General features: G+C 53.4%; 2 non-coding genes across 2 annotated transcripts; both read left to right on the top strand.

The window, feature by feature from the left end:
• The first annotated feature begins 10,301 nt into the window (after positions 1 to 10,301).
• LOC142785007 (small subunit ribosomal RNA) lies at positions 10,302 to 12,115 on the top strand. Its single transcript, XR_012888817.1, has one exon. It is a non-coding gene; the product is annotated as a small subunit ribosomal RNA (ribosomal RNA).
• A 1,671-nt stretch (positions 12,116 to 13,786) lies between these two features.
• Positions 13,787 to 13,939, top strand: LOC142785009 (5.8S ribosomal RNA). The gene has a single exon (XR_012888818.1). It is a non-coding gene; the product is annotated as a 5.8S ribosomal RNA (ribosomal RNA).
• The last annotated feature ends 5,391 nt before the right edge of the window (positions 13,940 to 19,330 follow it).

Genomic DNA, 19,330 nt, shown 5'->3' with positions numbered 1-19,330 from the left:
TTTTGTCTGCAATGATGAGAAAACACTAACAATGAACAGGCTAGTGTAGTGAAAGATATAGCAATGTATATAACAAGGCCCTACGTAATGCCCTACGGGCCCTGAGGGTATTCTAATAAAATAAAATAAAGGCTGTTGTTTCCTTCTATTAACTGTTAAAGCCAACACTGTATCACTTGTAAGAGTACAATAAAATGAGATTGTTTTTCGTTGACTGGAGCTCTTTCGAAAGTTAAAAAAATAATCAAGAACTGCACATGAGAAACAGAGGTGGTTAAACACGAAGAAAAAAATACAGAAAGGAACTCGGGAAGGAAAATTAAGATTTCACACATTGTGGCAATCTATTTCATGCAAATTAGTCCATAATGATGATGCCTATGATACAATATTTGGCATTGAGCCAAGTGTCATTGCATGAATTAATGTGTTTTGATAAATCTAGCAGTTTCGTGCTCATCAAGGACTTACCAAAAACGTTAACTACACAGGAGTTCAGAGGGTAACTTATGGTCTGACACATCGGCACTAATCTTACAGCACAGCTGCCAGTTTCATCACAACAAAGTGCATGCTATGGTACGACAATGTGAAGATTGTTCATTAGCATATTCCTACATGGCCGAGCAACACTTGAATGTAGCTTACCGAGTCATATGAAATGTTTATTATGACTTACAAAAGTGGAGGCCACCCCGGAACCACAATTGGCATTAACCCAACATGACAGCTGTATTTTAAGTACACATATGTCAAGTTTACTACCTTTTAATCAGACTACAGTGCCGACCCTACAGCCATAGTTAACATTACACTGATATGATGCCTGCATAGAACCTTTTTTTCAAAAGCCGTCTCAAGACATGCCGTGGCTCTGTGGTAAAATACTTGACTGCTGTGCAGAATACCGGATTTGATTCCTGCTAGTAGCCCAATTGTCATTCTTTGTATTATTTTGGTCAATGCTGCCAAAGCCAGATTTTATTTAAATTGCTCAAATTTAACTTGCCAGTATTTATAAACTGTCATCACGTGCAACGCAAACCACAGTGTACCGGCTTATGCTGCCTGTGACTGGAAAAAAGGGTTTTATGACGTACATAACAGGACACTCATTGTATACATGTCATAACCAGACAGTCATGTTCGTCATATTGTCATTCCCCGCTGTGCCTTTTTCAGTTGTACCAAGTTAAGGAGGTGAGCTCGATAACAGCCAGATGCAGGCCTCTAGATAGATATAAATGCTCAAAGTGCCTTTGTTCTTTAAAGAAATGCTTTGCTTTTAAAAGGCTTTCTAACATAAAAAGAAAAGCTGCTCAAGCATGCCACTGACTTACCCAAGGTGAGCAAAAAGCAATCAAACATCTGAGAGACTGGAAGATGCATTGAGTGAGTTACTAAAAGCACAGGTTTTGTATATGAAGAAATATCTGTTTGTGGCACACTGTTTTGCTTATTGTCAATGATATTTACCGTTTGAAGTGAATAAATATGCACCATATGTAAAAAATAGCCAGTTACAAATGAAAGTATTTATTTTAATTACATCTGCTATTTTCATTAGTGTTAGCTTTCAGCACCTTTCTGCTCTATTTCTCCCATCCCGCTCATAAAATCTTCAACATTGTTAGGCATATCACTGGTACAAGATTATTGGTTCCATTGGGCACCCCGTGCTGGACCACCATTATCTAGGCCTTCCTACTCCAAAAGTGTGTGTGTGTGTATGCCTTCTGTGTGTTTTCATTTTTAGTGCGCTATTACCATTCCACCTGGGTGTACTCCTTGTCAGCAAAATTAATGCATAAGTTATGAAGCACCAGAGGCAATAGAAAACAGCCACAATACGGTGTGGCACTTAAGGCAAACAAGCTGGCATATTGTTTCCTTTAAGCTGCCAAAACTGTTTTATATTAGGACGCTCATTGCTGAAAACCGCTTGCTAAAATCAATGTGTGTATTTCGCAACACCGCGCGATCTTTAAAAGTCTGAGTAAGAAGGAACATAGAAGGATGTGCTGCATATCGTGAAGCAAATGGCTCAGCTTTGTTGACATACTTTTGGAAATTTTATTGAAAGTGATGTTATTTTGAATATTAGAGGATAAATATTTTTGCTTAATCTTCTAATACAGATGCTGAATAATTGCCTTCATAGCTACAGATCACTTAAAATTTAAAGCTTTCGTTGGAAGGAGCTTCAGTTCATGCAGTTTGCACTTTAATGCATACATGCAGTAATACACTTTTAGTACAAAACTTCCTGGGGTACAAATTGTTTGAAAAAAAGAATACTTTGCGCACCTACCATCCTTAATTCACTGGGCAGTCATTCTGTCAGATAGACTCATGGCGAGGAGAATGTCGACCATCCTGTGAAGGATCCTTTAAACAGAGCTCTTCAAGCGGCTTGCCGCCTCTCTCGCGCTTGTTTTATTGGCTTCACACCAGCGCATACATAAGAAAAGTTCATTCCTAGAGAAGAAAAGAACGCTGGCCTGGATTATGACGCCGGGCGTTTACTTCAAAAAAAAAGTTCACAGCAAGAGAGCACAAGTGCGTTACGCAAACGTAGCTTGAACTCACCAGATAAATGCGAGTTTCTGCAGATCGCGCGGGCACTCGCATGCGGTTGCTTGTAGTTGACGAGCACGTACGCGAAACACAAGTGCTCACGACAAGGCAGAAGTTTGCGTGCAGAAGGCGCCCACAACACAGTATTTCTTTTTCATTTTCCTTTTTCCTACAATACTTCCACTTCGTGATGTGCGGTACCTCGTCGTTCCTCGATGGCGTCCAAACGCGCTTAGACATCTCGACGGACGGGCAGGGCAGATCATAAGCCCTAATGTTCGGTGGTACAGTACCTTAGCAGCATCACAGTCAAACTACAAACTAAACTGGCAACTCTTTCCGAGCTGCTCCTACCAGAAACAAAGGTGCACGGAGCGTCGTGTTTTCCCATATTGGCTTCCTTGAAGTGGCGACAACGCGCAGGCGCCGAACATGCCGCACGTAAAAATGCGCAGTCGGCGCGCACCACAGAGACAGTTCCTCCGTGGCGCGCACTGAGTTGTTTTTTCCTCCATGTTTGGCCGGCGTGTTTCGCGGGCGCAACAGGGCGAGGCCGCAACCTGGAAACGAGAGTACGGCGCGGAGGCCGTTGCTAGGCGCACGTCGTGGCGGCGTCTCTGCGAGAGTGTGACCAATAGCGCGCCGCTGCGGTTGCCATGCGTTGAACCTACTGCAGATTACAAATGCGCGTTCGGGCGCGGCCGCAGGGTGGACCGCCGAACGTGTGGCGTCTTTGCAGGGGGTTACTCGACGCTGGCCAGCGTCTCCTCCGTACAGTCATTGCTCGTCGGAGGGTGGGACTGCGAGAGCAACGGACGCGCAACTATAACGCACGGTGAACACGAGGAGCAAAAGCCGGCCAGCAAAGCTTCTCCAGCCGTGCGCAAAGTGCGCGAGATCGCAGCCTTGCGTTGCGCTTGTTGCCCTCGAAGTAAGCAGGGTTGCCCGTAGACCGGGCGCTCGAACTGCAGTGTCAAATCGCTGCAGTGTCAAATCTTCTGAAGACGACTTAGGTACCTGTCGTGGTGTCGTAAGTAGTAGAGCAGCCACCACACTGCGATTTATTGAGGCTTAGCCTCTGACTGGAAGGTTTGTCCGCGGTACGAAACCGAAACGTTCATCCTTCCTGCGAGATCGCAAAGACTGTATGAGTGCAAAACCGCATGGCCAGATGACCCGTTCGCTCGAATTCGCCCGAAAATGGAGGAACCACCAAACGGGACCCAAAGCCCCGTGAAGTACGAAAGTAACCGCGTGGTCGGGACCCGAAAAAGGCTTGAGCCGCGCGAAGTACGAAAGGAACCGCGCGGTCAAAAGTCGAGGTGTGTTTGACCTGGTGCCGCGGGAAGTACGAAAGGAACCACGTTGTCGAGAAAGGCTCGACTCAAAGCTGCCTGAAGTACGGGAGGCTCCACGTGGTCGAAAGATGTAAAACGTTCGACCCAAAGCCGCGCCAAGTACGAAAAAAACAGCGCGGTAGGGGCTTGAAACGAGGCTCGATCCTGAACCGCGCAAAGTACGAAAGGAACCGCGCGGTGAGGACTCGAAACGAGGCTCGACCCAAAGCCGCGCCAAGTACGAAAAGAACAGCGCGGTAGGGGCTCGAAACAAGGCTCGATCCTGAACCGCGCCAAGTACGAAAGGAACCGCGCGGTCAGGACTCGAAACAAGGCTCGACCCTAAACCGCGCCAAGTACGAAAGGAACCGCGCGAAGGGGCTCGAAACAAGGCTCGATCCTAAACCGCGCCAAGTACGAAAGGAACCGCGCGGTCAGGACTCAAAACAAGGCTCGACCCTAAACCGCGCCAAGTACGAAAGGAACAGCGCAGCTAAGGGCTCGAAACAAAGCTCGACCCTGAACCGCACCAAGTACGAAAGGAACGGCGCGGCAAGAGCTCGAAACAAAGCTCGACCCTGAACCGCGCCAAGTATGAAAGGAACAGCGCGGCTAAGAGCTCGAAACAAAGCTCGATCCTGAACCACGACAAGTACGAAAGGAATGGCGCGGCTACGGGTTTGAAACAAAGCTCTACCCTGAACCGCGCCAAGTACGAAAGGAACGGCGCGGAAAGAGCTCCAGACAAGGCTCAACACTAAACCGCGCCAAGTACGAAAGGAACAGCGCGGCTAAAGGCTCGAAACAAACCCTGAACCGCGCCAAGTACGAAAGGAACGGCGCGCAATAGGGGTTTAAAACAAAGCTGGTCCCTAAACCGCGCCAAGTACGAAAGGAACAGCGCGGTCGAGACTCGGAAGAAAAAGCTTGCAAAGTGTAGTAGCACAATGCACACTGCCGTTCGTGTGGAACAAACGAGACTACCGTGCTGTGCGGTAGAGTTCTGTGCGCAAAAGCGGCGCGTGTGCTTCTAAGCACCACAGCGTGGTGTCAAGCAAGACGTGCCTGAAAGAAAAAAAACGCATGCGACTGCCGTGCTTTGCGGTATAGCGCCGTGCGCAAAAGTGATGCGCGTGCAAGAGGTGTCAGAGCTAGCGAACTTGTGCCACGAGCAACAGGTCACTGAAAGCCTATTGATGACGGTGTTGGAGGAAAAGAAAAAGAACGAGAAAGCACTGCAGTGTGCCGTGCGTAGGGACGGGCGCGCGTGCCACATGTCGCCGAAATATGGGTGTCGGAGAAAACAGAGTGCCACGCGTAACGAATGGCGCGCGTATGCTCAAACGCATGAAAGTGCCCTTGAGTACAACCAGTTTTTTTCCTCATTTTGATGCCGCCCCGGCTGACGTGATTTTCGTTTTTCCGTGCCGCCCCGGCTGACACGGTTTTTTTTGCGTTCTCGCGCATCCCCGGTTGACGCGGTTTTCGCGCCGCCCCGGCTGACGCGCTTTTTTCCGCTGCCCCGGCTGACGCGGTTTTTGCGCCGCCCCGGCTGACGCGGTTCGGACTTTGCACTTTTTGGCTAACCCCGGCTGGCGGCCCACTCACTCGATCGCCATGTCTGTTTGCCAACAGTTCCCCCGGTGGTGCCACAGCCAGGCTTAAGCGCCAGCTTTTTTTTCTTTGTTTTCTTTTGATTAAGCGCGGGCTTTTTTAGGGGCGAAGCTCCTTAGGGCGTGGGCTGTGCGTCCCCTGTAGCCTGTATGTAGCCACCTCTAGTTTAGTTCTTGCAGTGTTCACTAGATGGCGGTACCGTCCCCTGTATGTAGCCACCTCTAGTTTAGTTCTTGCAGTGTTCACTAGATGGCGGTACCGTCTCCTGTATGTAGCCACCTCTCGTTTAGTTCTTGTAGTGTTTACTGAGTTGTGGTACTTGTAGCTGATGATGAAAAGATGCAAGATGTTATAAACTAGAAAGCGGTACTTGAAGTTGATGAAAGACGCGAGATCTTATAAATTAGGAATGAGGTCACATATGGCGCGTGTCATTGGTTGAAGGCAATCGTTCGATTAAGTGCGGCGACGTACGCTAGGGGGAGCGATGTAATAAAATCGAGGGGGCAAAATGCACAGAGGATTCATGGTTTACCAGGTTTACCTCCAGAGCTTCGCCCACTCATCATCATTCACTTCGTGGATATGGCCGAATTTTTTTGCTTTGTTTTTTCTGTATTAGGCGCGGGCTTTTTTTTCTTTCTTTTTTTTGCATTCGCCCCGGCAGACGCGTTTCTTTTTCTTTCGCCCCGGCTGATGTGGTTCCCCCCCCCCCTTTTCGCTCGCCCCTGCTGACGCGGTTTTCGCGCCGCCCCGGCTAACGCGGTTTTCGCGCCGCCCCGGCTGACGCGGTTTCGCGCCGCCCCGGCTGACGCGGTTTTGTGCCGCCCCGGCTGACGCTGTTTTTGTGCCGCCCCGGCTGACGCGGTTTTTTCCGCCCCGGCTGACGCGGTTCGGACTTTGCATTCTTTGGCTGACCCCGGCTGGCGGCCCACTCACTCGATCGCCATGTCTGTTGGCCACAGTTTTCCCGGTGGTGCCGCACCCGGGCTCGCCCCGGCATCCGCGTTTTTTTTTTCCTTTCGCCCCGGCTGACGTGGTTTTTTCTTTCGCTCGCCCCGGCTGATGCGGTTTTTTCGGTGCCCCACCGTCCGAGTTGACGCGGTTGGAACATTGCGTTTTTTCTTGTTTTCCCAGTTTTAACGCTCTCACTCGCCGATCCTCACGTTTTCCGCATTGTGTTTGTATCCTGTTGTGTGAGACCCGAACTTAAGCCGCAGTTTAGGCTCTGCGTTTTTCCGTCATTGTTTTTTTCCCGCCGCGGCTGAAGTGGATTTTTGGTGCCTCGACGCCCCGGTAGTCGCGGCTTTTCCGTTTCCGCACGGCCCCGGCTGACGCTGCTTGTTCACAGTCGCCTTTTGTGGTGATTCCAGACTTCTTGAGCGCGGGCGTTTTTTTTTGTTGTTGTTGTTTTATTACGCATTCACTCCGGCAGACGCTGTTTAGACTTTTTGTTTCCTCTTTCATCCTGCGACGAGGTGACGAGGTTTATTCGGTGCCCCGCCGCCCCGGCTGACGTGATTTTTCCTGTCCCGTGCCGCCCCGGCCGACGCGGTTGGGACTTCGCGTTTGTTTGGCCGCCAAGGGTTTTGGCCCACTCACTCGGTTGCTTGTTGTTGCCACTTGTTGCGAACCCAGGCTTCTTGAGCGAGCGCGGGCGTTTTTTTTTCCTTTCTTTCTTTGTTCTATGTGTTAGCGAATTGGCCTTTAATATCACACGAGGACTCACAACCAACAATTTTCAGTTTGAAGTGTAAAAAATCTGCAGGTGTTGACATAGCTGACTTGCGCCGTACCCTTGAGTACATCCATAAAGTTCTCGTAGTACTACTAAATCGCATTATTCCAAGTGGAGAAATTCCCATAAACTTTCAAACCTCTACACAAAAATTGATGCGCGTGATAGAGTTGAAAAATATCGTCCGATATCAAATCTGCCTTCTATAGCACAAATACTAAAAAAAAAACATTTGTTCGCCGTTTTCTGCGCCGTGACTGGCAGCACTCCGGCGAAGTGAAACGGGGCCGATTCGAGCACGATATCGGCGTCTTTCGACGTGCTCGCCGGTGACCGTCGCTCGAGTACGGAAACCACGTCAGCCGGGGCTGAGTTCGGGACGCCGATGCGAAAGTGGAAAACGCCGCTCGGATCTTCGCCGTTTTTGAAGGAGTGAGTGGTGGCACTCCGGAGAAGCCAAGGAGCGCCGATTCGCGCACTATATCGGCGTCTTTCGACGTGCTCGCCGGCGACCGTCGCACGAGTACGGCAAAGCGCGTCTGCCGGGGCGAGGTTTGCGACGCCGACGAAAAAGTGGGAAGCGCCGCTCGGATCTTCGCCGCTTTTCCAGGAATGAGTGGCGGCACTCCGGGGAAACCAAGGAGCGCCAATTAACGCACGATATCGGCGTCTTTCGACGCGCTCGCCGGCGACCGTCGCACGAGTAGTGCAAACCGCGTCTGCCGGGGCGGGGTTTGCGACGCCGACGCAAAAGTGGGAACCGCCGCTCGGATGTTCGCCGTTTTTGGCAGAGTGAGTGCTGGCACTCCGGCGAAGCGAAAGAGCGCGAATGCGCCCACGAAAGTGGCGTATTTGGACGTGCTTGACGGCGACCGCCGCAAGAGTACGAAAAACCACGTCAGCCGGGGCGAGCGACCCACGGCGGTCTGGGTGCTTATCGCTGCTATTATAGGGGCACCCCGGCAGACGCAGAAAAAAAAAATTTTTTTCGACCTTCTTTTTTGCTGGTCGACCTCGGGTGACCCAGGTCGCAATGGGAGCCGCGCACGAAAGCAGCGTCGCGAGACGCCTTCGCGGTCGCTAGTCGCACGAGCTCGGCAACCGCATCAGCCGGGGCGGAGTTCGGGACGCCAACGGCTAAGTGGGAACTGCCGGTCGGATGTTCGCCGTTTTCGGCCGAGCGAGTGCTGGCACTCCGGCGAAGCCAAACGGGGCCGATTCCGGCACGATATCGGCGTCTTTCTACGTGCTCGCCGGCGACCGTCGCACGAGTACGGCAAAGTGCGTCTGCCGGGGTGGGGTTTGCGACGTGTACGCAATAGTGGGAACCGTCGCTCAGATGTTCGTCGTTTTTGGCCGAGCGAGTGTTGGCACTCCGGCGAAACCAAATGTGGCCGATTCGGGCACGATGTCGGCGTCTTTCGACGTGCTCGCCGGCGACCGTGGCACGAGTACAGCAAAGTGCATCTGCCGGGGCGGGGTTTGCGATGCGTACGCAATAGTGAGAACCGTCGCTCGGATGTTCCTCGTCTTTGGCCGAGCGAGCGCTGGCACTCCGGTGAAGCCAAAAAGTGCATATTCGCGCACAATATCGGCGTTTTTCGAGGTGCCTGCCGGGCACCGTCGCACGAGTACAGCAACCGCGTCTGCCCGGGGCGGGTGTGAGGTGCCGACAAAACAGCGGCAACTGCTGCTCAGATCGGCGCCAATATTTGCGAGGCAAAGAGCGGCGCTCCGTGAAGCCGACGAGTGTGAATCGGCGCGCTATAGCGGTGTCTCGCGAAGTGTTTCCTGGCGACGGCCGCTCGAGTACGGCAACCGCGTAAGCCGGAGTGGGCGGCCCCCGGAGGTCTGGGTGCTTATCGCTGCTATATTAGGGCTGCCCCGGCAGACGCGAAAAAAATGGGAACATGGCGTGCGTCACTGTGCGGCTTCACAGCGTTGCCGAAGTCGCCGAGCCCTTCGACTGAGCTGAACGGCGGACAGGGAACGTTGGTCCGCCGTTCTAACCTGTCGGTGCCACGCCGAGACGTCGTCAAGGAAAACCGCGTCGTCGGCCCTTACGACGCCGTCGGGTCGTCGTACGTTTGGCGTCCAGCGTGTCTGCGGTGAGTAGCGGACACGTCGTTCACGACTTCGGTCTTTCGCAGCCGACGCGAACTTGCGGAGAATCGTGGTGCCTCACGCTTTCGGCAGAAACCGCGGCGGAATTTTCCCGTGCGTGCGCGCACGACCTTGGTGCTGTGCCGCGAGCGTAGTGTTGCACGAACTCGGGGCCTACCCAAGGTGCGGTACGTTTGCGGCCGTATCCTCGGTGGGAATTTCGTGAGTAGGGTCGCAAATTCTACTACCTCGGCGGGTGTGAGGGCGACGTAGACTTGTGGCACGCTCAACATGCCACACGTTTTGGGGAACACCCGCGGTGAAATTTTCTCGATTACGGTCGTATTAGTGCCCAAGGCGGTCTAGGTACTTATCGCTGCTATTATGTGGGGGTTCTCGTGAGCGGCATACGCGAAAGCGACCGGGTGTCTGATATGCGGTTGGCTTTGGCCTCGTCAAGCGTGTCCTCGATTCTGCTCCAGGGGAATCCACGGCAGTCGTCTGCAGCCTCATCTGCTTGAAGCGTTAGGGGCTGGTTGTCGGAGGGTGTCGTTTTACCACGATATCGAGGTGTGTTCCGTGTCATCCTCGGGCGATTCAGATGCGAAAGCGCCGAAGACGCGGGCGTGACCCGTCGTCTGGCGGCTTTGCAGTCTCGGCTCCGTTGCTAGTTCCGGCCGGTCCACCGACAGTGCCGCGGGCTTGGGCAACCCGCAAGGCGCGACCGAGTCGATGCAACGAAAAAGCGAGCATTAACGTGATTCTTGCCGCACGGCTCCCACTCGTCCTTCGGGAAGGTTGTGCCATAGCGAGCTCGAATGCCGTCATCTCGGAATACGAATAAGCGTGTTGGGGCGCCTGAAGGTGGCCTCTGCCGCACACAGAGTGCGTCCGGCCCGCCGAAGGCGAGGACGGACGCGCAGTCGAACGATTACCTGGTTGATCCTGCCAGTAATCATATGCTTGTCTCAAAGATTAAGCCATGCATGTCTAAGTAGATGCCGAAATAAGGCGAAACCGCGAATGGCTCATTAAATCAGTTATGGTTCCTAAGATTGTTTCTTCCTACTTGGATAACTGTGGCAATTTAGAGCTAATACATGCAGTGAGCCTGGAGCCCTTTGGGTAACGGGTGCTTTTATTAGACCAAGGTCGATCGGGTTTCGGCCCATATTGTGTGGTGACTCTGGATAACTTTGTGGTGATCGCATGGCCACGAGCCGGCGACGTTTCTTTCAAGTGTCTGCCTTATCAACTTTCGATGGTAGATTACTTCCTTACCATGGTTGTTACGGGTAACGGAGAATCAGGGTTCGATTCCGGAGAGGGAGCCTGAGAAACGGCTACCACATCCAAGAAAGGTAGCAGGCGCGCAAATTACCCACTCCCGGCACAGGGAGGGAGTGACGAAAAATAACAATACGGGACTCTTTTGAGGCCCCGTAATTCAAATGAGCACACTCTAAATCCTTTAACGAGGATCAATTGGAGGGCAAGTCTGGTGCCAGCAGCCGCGGTAATTCCAGCTCCAATAGCGTATACTAAAGCTGCTGCGATTAAAAAGCTCGTAGTTGGATCTCAGTTCCAGACGAGTAGTGCATCTACCCGATGCGACGGCTCGGACCGAACATCATGCCGGTTCTTTCTTGGTGCACTTCATTGTGTGCCTCGAGATGGCCGGTGCTTTTACTTTGAAAAAATTAGAGTGCTCAACGCAGGCGAGTCGCCTGAATAAACTTGCATGGAATATTAGAACAAGACCTCGTTTCTGTTCTGTTGGTTTTTGGAATACGAGGTAATGATTAAGAGGGACGGACGGGGGCATTCGTATTGCGGCGCTAGAGGTGAAATTCTTGGACCGTCGCAAGACGAACTACTGCGAAAGCATTTGCCAAGAATGTTTTCATTGATCAAGAACGAAAGTCAGAGGTTCGAAGGCGATCAGATACCGCCCTAGTTCTGACCATAAACGATGCCAACCAGCGATCCGCCTGAGTTACTCAAATGACTCGGCGGGCAGTTTCCAGGAAACCAAAGTATTTGGGTTCCGGGGGAAGTATGGTTGCAAAGCTGAAACTTAAAGGAATTGACGGAAGGGCACCACCAGGAGTGGAGCCTGCGGCTTAATTTGACTCAACACGGGAAAACTTACCCGGCCCGGACACTGGGAGGATTGACAGATTGAGACCTCTTTCTTGATTCGGTGGATGGTGGTGCATGGCCGTTCTTAGTTGGTGGAGCGATTTGTCTGGTTAATTCTGATAACGAACGAGACTCTAGCCTATTAAATAGGGGCGGGGTTCCCAGCACCTTACAACCTTCTTAGAGGGACAAGCGGCTCCTAGCCGCACGAAACAGAGCAATAACAGGTCTGTGATGCCCTTAGATGTCCGGGGCCGCACGCGCGCTACACTGAAGGAAGCAGCGTGTCTTTATCCCTGTCTGAAAAGACTGGGTAACCCGTGGAACTTCTTTCGTGATTGGGATAGGGGCTTGCAATTGTTCCCCTTGAACGAGGAATTCCCAGTAAGCGCGAGTCATAAGCTCGCGTTGATTACGTCCCTGCCCTTTGTACACACCGCCCGTCGCTACTACCGATTGAATGATTTAGTGAGGTCTTCGGACCGATGTCCGGCGCGGCCTTTCGGTTGCGCCGGTCTGTTGGAAAGATGACCAAACTTGATCATTTAGAGGAAGTAAAAGTCGTAACAAGGTTTTCGTAGGTGAACCTGCGGAAGGATCATTAACGGATCGTGAAGGGTGAGCGCCTCAGCTGCGTCTGCGCCCGACACTTTCTGCCGCTGACCCCGTTTGGACGCGGGGTCGGCTTTTCCCCACGGGGCTGCCTGAATGTGGAGCGGCACCCCGTGACAAATTGTTGCGCCCAGCGGACGCGGGTACAAACGGCGCAACGCACTCATAGGTCGGCTTTCGACCCGCCACTACACCGTGGCTCGAAGCGCTCGAAATGTGCAACCCAACCGTTGCGGGACTGCCTAGTACTGTAAAAAGGAGCGGCGGAGCGCGAACGACGAGTCGTGGTTATGTCGGTAGAAGGCGAGGCTGCGCGTTCCCGAAACGCCAGCCGAGTGCCCTCCCGACCGTTCGAGCGTGCAAGAACAAGACCCGACAATCGCGCGGCGACTGCCAAGTACGAGAGGAACGGCACAAGCGTCGGCGGTCGGTCAAGGAACTGGCGATGTGATGGGTCCGCTGTGCACCAGTGCATACCGTCCCGCCGTCCGCGGCAAGCGCCTCCGCGTCCTCGGGTGACGGTGGCTGCCGGTCGGTTCTTGCAGGCGAGGGATCTCGCTGGCGCCGGTTCGCGTTGACGCGCGGCCGGTCATGGCACGGCGATGCGACGGCCGAGGTGCGCAGTACTCGATGGAGGAATCGCACGCTACGATGACTGTCCCGCCCTCCGCGGCGTATCGTACCGACCGTAATGGTTCCAGCAGCGCCGGCCGGCTTTTGAATTCGCCACACGAAACACGGTGCGAGATCGCGGTTAGGGGAGCGTCGACATTGCCAGGCGTTTTGCTTGCTGCCGAGGGAAAGGCGGCACGGCCACGTCGCGCTCGTCGCGATTAGCGGGTCTGCGCGCTTTGGGAAGGTGCCGCAACGACTTGCCGAAAGAGGAAGCACGGACGAACGAGGGACTTGGACGTCCCGACATTTGAACGCACTTGCGGCCAGGCCCTTGCTGGCTTCGTTCTTCCGCCTCGAGTAGGCTCGTACGCGGCTCCGGCGCCGAAAGTGGTCCTTGGCACCGACTTCGGTGGACGTGGGAAGTGCCGCGCAAGTACAGCGCGCCTGGCTCCACCTGTTGGCTAAAGTAGGCAGCCGGATCGGCATTTTGGTGTGCGGTGGCAAACCGTGGATGCGAAAAAAGCTTGTGCAATTTCGTGGAACAAAAAGCGGGGGTCCCCCTTTTTTGCGGAGGAGACCGACCCGCCCGTGGTGAACCGCGACGCCACGGTAAAAACGGGAGGGGCTTGTCGATGGGACCATGCATCCCGCACTCCACGGAGCCGGGAGGCGGCCGCCCGAGGAAGTGTGTAGCCGTCGAGGCCCGCATCTGCGTGCACTCTTATCCAAATGGGTGTACCGCAGGCATTTTCTGGTTAGGCGGGCCAGTGAGAGCGAGCTCACAACAATACCTACGGGTCCGGCTTGGAGAACCGGCTTCGATGCCTCCCGAGTATTTATATAGGGGTGACCACGAAAGCACTCGCAAGTAGCGGAAGCGAAACGCCGTCCGAGACACACCGTTTGCTCGATTTGCGGCAGCCGAACGGGCGCGGCAGAGTTTTGGAGTCCAAGCGTGCGCTGAAAAGCGCCCTTCTTGGCCACTGTTTGGCCGAGTGGCTAAAATGTTTGGTTTTGACTGTACGGAATTGAACAAACACTTTTTCACGACTCTAAGCGGTGGATCACTCGGTTCTCGGGTCGATGAAGAACGCAGCCAGCTGCAAGACTTGGTGTGAATGGCAGGACACACTGAGCACTGATTCTTTGAACGCACATTGCGGCCCTGGGTCTTCTCTTGGCTTCGTCTGTCTGAGGGTCGGATCACATATCAAGAGAGCCTTCGGCGCACAAGGGAACGTGAGCCGTCGACTCGTTCTGACCGCGTCGGCAACACGAACAGCACGCTGAACACCTCACAGCGAGCGCCAACAGCGGCCACTCAAAGGCGAGACGGTGGCGACCGTCGTGCCGGAGCCCAACCGAAACGGGGGCGACCGACTGCATTGAGAATGTGGCACCTCGTTGAGACCGCCGCAGGACTTCGAATCGGAAGGAAGCCTGCAGCGAAAGTGCGGTCGAGGTTGCATACTCCTCTCTGCGACCGGGCGCGCAAAAGCTGCGAGAGCCACGGACGCGCAACTTTAACGCACGGTAAACACGAGGAGCGAAAGCCGGCCAGCAAAGCTTCTCCAGCCGTGCGCAAAGTGCGCGAGATCGCAGCCTTGCTTTGCGCTTGTTGCCCTCGAAGTAAGCAGGGTTGCCCGTAGACCGGGCGCTCGAACACGCTGCAGGGCCGTGCCTCCTCCGGGCTTTGCCGCGCGAAATGGGAACGTTCGCGCGCAAAGCACAGGGAGGTGAGAAGGCTGCGCCCGACGTTTGCGGTTCGCTGCGTACGCGGTTGTTGCGGGGAGCACGGCGCGACGACTTGCCGCGAAGCGGAAAAAGTCTCCCACACGAGTGTGCGAAACGTTGGCGAAGCTTAAGGCGTTCTCGTCGTAGTCCGCCGTCGGTCTAAGTGCTTCGCAGTTCCCGTCCCGTTCAAAAAACTGGGCCACTCCAGTTGGGGCGGGGGCGACGCTACACGAGACGATGCCTCTCGCCAGGCTGCGTGGCTGCCCTTGCGGCGGCGGGGACTTGCATCGGCGGTGTTTGGGCTTTCGACACGGTCGTTTATCACGCAACTGCTCGGACGACGCACGCGCGCAGCGGAATGCCGCTTGCCAGCCTTGTGAAGATGTGGCCCTGTACAGGGTTGCGGGCGCACTTGGTAGGGCGTCGTACTCGGTTCGCGATGGGTTTACGAACGTGTCCCGTCACTTCCACGTCACACCGGTTGTGCGCCGCACGCGTGCAGCGGGGAAGCCGATTGCCAGCCTTGCGAAGAAGTGGCCCTGTACAGGGTTGCGGGCGCACTTGGTAGGGCGAGCGCACGCGGTCGTGCAGGACGTTGATGGAAGCGAATGTATCCGCTGTCGACCTCAGATCAGGCGAGACAACCCGCTGAATTTAAGCATATCACTAAGCGGAGGAAAAGAAACCAACAGGGGTTCGCCGAGTAGCTGCGAGCGAAACGGGACCGAGCCCAGCACCGAATCCCCCGTCCTTGCAGGCGGTCGGGAAATGTGGTGTATGGGAGGCGACGTTCTCGGGTGTTTGCGACGGTGCAAGTCCCCCTGACAGGGGCTTGTCCCAGAGTGGGTGCCAGGCCCGTCTACGCCGTTGCGCGCCCGGGATGGAGCCTCCCGTGAGTCGGGTTGCTTGTAAGTGCAGCCCTAAGTGGGTGGTAAACTCCATGTAAGGCTAAATACGACCGAGAGACCGATAGTTCACAAGTACCATGAGGGAAAGTTGAAAAGAACTTTGAAGAGAGAGTTCAAGAGTACGTGAAACCGCTTAGAGTAAAACGGGTGGGCCCTCGAACACAAAAGCGGTGGGATTGAGTCTCCGGACGATCGCGGAGCCGGCGGCGTCAGGTAAACGGTCCCCTTCGGGGGACTGTTCTGGCTGCTGGCACACAGACGCGATCTCCGGGGTGCGCACTTCCCACCGCTGGTAGGACGCCGCGACGGACGCGGGTCAAAGGGAACAAGCACGACTTTGAGTCCGGAAGTGGAGGTGACCTGCCCGTCTCTTCGGAGACGGCACGCGGGAGTTATACCTCGCCGTACACGAAAAGTTCGTCACCCCATCCAGGCCCCATGGGCTTCTCCCGGCTGTCGGGAGGCCCGAACGATGTCGCCCTCCGGAAACGGAGCGGAGAACGCGCTGGGCAAGCGTGTCGTCTCCTGCTGTCCGGGTTGGTCCCGCAGCGGCGCGTTGGCTGGCGAGAAGCCTCTGCGAGCGGGGCTATTCTCCCGCGGAGGCGCTATTGTGGTTTGCGGAGAGTAGGTCGGTAACCCACCCGACCCATCTTGAAACACGGACCAAGGAGTCTAACATGTGCGCGAGTCAGTGGGTCTCCCGAAACCCAATGGCGCAATGAAACGTGAAGGCCCCTAGCGGGCTGCATTGCGATCCCGGACCGCACTAGGGTCCGATAAAGGGCGCAGCAACGGCCCGTCCCAGGCGCTCACACGTCGCCGGGGCGGAGCGAGAGCGCACACGTTGGCACCCGAAAGATGGTGAACTATGCCCGGGCAGGACGAGGCCAGAGGAAACTCTGGTGGAGGTCCGAAGCGATTCTGACGTGCAAATCGATCGTCCGATCCGGGTATAGGGGCGAAAGACCAATCGAACCATCTAGTAGCTGGTTCCCTCTGAAGTTTCCCTCAGGTTAGCTGGCGCTCGATGGGAGAGCAGTCACACCTGGTAAAGCGAATGATTAGAGGCATTGGGGTCGAAACGTCCTCAACCTATTCTCAAACTTTCAATGGGTGTACGGGAAGCCTTCTGGGTTGAGGCCTCCCGCTGCGATGAGAGTGCCAAGTGGGCCACTTTTGGTAAGCAGAACTGGCGCTGTGGGATGAACCAAACGCCGGGGTAAGGCGCCCGAGTCGAGATGCTCATGAGAACCCATGAAAGGTGTTGGTTGCTTAAGACAGCAGGACGGTGGCCATGGAAGTCGGAATCTGCTAAGGAGTGTGGCCCAGATGGATTCACTGTTAAGGAACTTCGATGTGTCCCAGTGGTGATCCTACAGTTACTACTGAATATTCTTCTAGTCCAAAAGCGTCTTCCAATTTCATTGTGTTCTGCCAGAACCGTTTTCATTCCCAAAGTTGATGGAGCAACTTCCTATTCCCAATTTCGCCCCATTACAATGGCCTCAGTAATCCTTCGTCTTTTACATAAGATTTTGGCAAACCGTCTGCAGGCAATGGCCCTACTGGATTGTCACCAACAAGCGTTCATTCCGGTAGATGGCTGTGGTGAAAATGTTCACCTGCTTGGCACGGTACTACATGAAGCAAGAAGGAAGAGAAGGGCACTGTTTATAGCCTCCGTAGATATCGCCAAGGCGTTTGATAGTGTCACCCTTGACGCCTTGGTAGTGGCGCTACAAAGGAAAGGAATAGCTGAGGAATTTGTCGAGTACATCCGCCAATTCTATGAGTTGGCTACGACAGTACTCAGTTTTCAGGATAGGTCCCTACTAGTTCGGCCTTCTAGGGGGGTTAGGCAAGGGGATCCTATGTCACCTATACTTGGTGGTGGACGAGTTTCTGGTAGAGCATTGTAGGGAGGAGATTGCTTTTGTTTCAGCCAATAACTTGGGTGAGCTAAATTTCTCAGGTATGGCTTTTGCCGATGACCTCATCGTGTTTGCGTCAACACCGCAGGGACTGCAACAAAAACTACTCAGTCTTACCCATTTTCTCAGTAGGCGTGGTTTAAAACTGAATCCTTCGAAGTGCCTATCACTAGCGATGATTCCGGCTGGGAAAGAGAAATTGGTTAAGATAGATCCAACTTCTAAGTTTTACATCGATAATGTGGCTATTTCAATGGCGGCAGGAGAGACGGAATGGCGGTATCTGGGCATTTCGTTCAGTGCCCGTGGAACAAGAACTAGGATGGTACATAACGAACTCAAGCTGTACCTAGAGAACGTAAGAAAGGCTGCGTTAAAGCCACAACAACGCCTAGTTGTTCTCCGTTTCTACCTCCTCCCGCGTTTACATCACTGCCTTATCCTGGGTCCGGTGTCTCGCAAACACTTGATGAGGCTCGATAAGATCATCCGATCATCGGTAAGGAACTGGTTAAAGCTTCCGCGTGATGTTCCTCTGGGAGCTTTTCATGCGAGAGTTCCACATGGCGGATTAGGATTACCATCTTTACGGACAGTTATTTCCTACCTACGCCTACGCCGTCTTAATACTCTGGCATTGTCTGAATATGGAGCTTGCAAGGAGGCCCACAAGATGAAGTACATTCAAGACCTTGTGCGGCAGTTGGAAGCCATGTTGCTGTACAAATGAAGTGTGATAAACTCCAAAAAAGCGAATCAAAAGTTTTGGACTAAATACTTCCTTGGCATCGCAGATGGAGCAGCTCTTAAAGAGGTGGATAATGCTCCTGGGGCATCGGCTTGGGTTGCAGAAGGAACGCGATTCCTTTCAGGTAGGGAATTCATCAATGCGATCAGAGTTCGTTTTAACACCGTTCCTACCTTGACGAGACTAAAACGGGGCCAGGGCGAACCAAAGTTGTGTAGAGCGGGGTGTGCCCAGGAGGAGACTCTTGGGCACATTCTACAGAAATATCATCGTACACACAACACGAGAATCCAACGTCATGATATGTTGGTGAAATACGTTGCTAAAAGATGCAGGGATCTAGGCTTTACTGTTCTAGAAGAACCCCATTATAAGACAAGCTCGGGGGTTAAAATTCCCGACCTTTTGCTGAGAAGGAATGGCCAGGTCCTCAATTTAGATGCTCAAGTAGTGGGAACAAGGATTAAACTGTCTGACGCCCATGTTGTGAAAACAAATAAATATATGGATCACGAGTTGTGCTGGCATGTCTCGAAAGATAAAACCCCGATCGTGTCAACGATAACATTATCATACAGGGGAGTTTGGGCAAAGGAAAGTGTCAACACTCATAAAGATCTTGGCTTTATAGCCAATGACTTTAAAATCTTAACTATCCGTTGTCTTCAGGGAGGCTGGCGTTGCTTCGCTACACACCAGCGTATGACCACTGCTTTACGCGGGCGAAGATGGGAAGAGTATCGGCATGCAACACAGGAGATTAACGGTCCTACTGCCATTACAGTAGTAAGCTCTTGGCACGGGGACTTTTCTGCGTTCCGTAGGAGAGGATGTTTCCGGGTTCGGAACACGCCCTTGGACGTACTGCGGCCAAAGAACCCCGTTGTTGAAAATTAAAAAAAAAATGAAAAAATAGCCAAATGCCTCGTCATCTAATTAGTGACGCGCATGAATGGATTAACGAGATTTCCACTGCCATAGAACAAATCTCGAGCGCCCAAATTCAACGGAGACCGTCAAAAACTTATTCAGAAGACACACTCAGTGTTGTCGGACTACTGTCACTGCTTGAGTTAGATTTGGCGAAACAGTTTTAACGGCGAATTCACCTCACAGGAATTGTTTTTTCACCTTTTAGCCAATAAACACAGATTATTCAAACTCGGAAAACCTCAGGGAAAGCCATCAACGACACAATAGCTCAGGAAGATGCCAAATTCACAAGCAAGCTCCTCTTTGCAGCAGACAAACTCACGTCACAAGTCTCGCAA

Source organism: Rhipicephalus microplus, unplaced genomic scaffold (assembly GCF_043290135.1).
Source record: "Rhipicephalus microplus isolate Deutch F79 unplaced genomic scaffold, USDA_Rmic scaffold_16, whole genome shotgun sequence".
In the NCBI taxonomy this organism is placed as follows: Eukaryota; Metazoa; Arthropoda; class Arachnida; order Ixodida; family Ixodidae; genus Rhipicephalus; species Rhipicephalus microplus.
The sequence above is the reverse complement of the archived record's forward strand: the minus strand, read 5'-3'. Positions and strand labels throughout refer to the sequence as shown.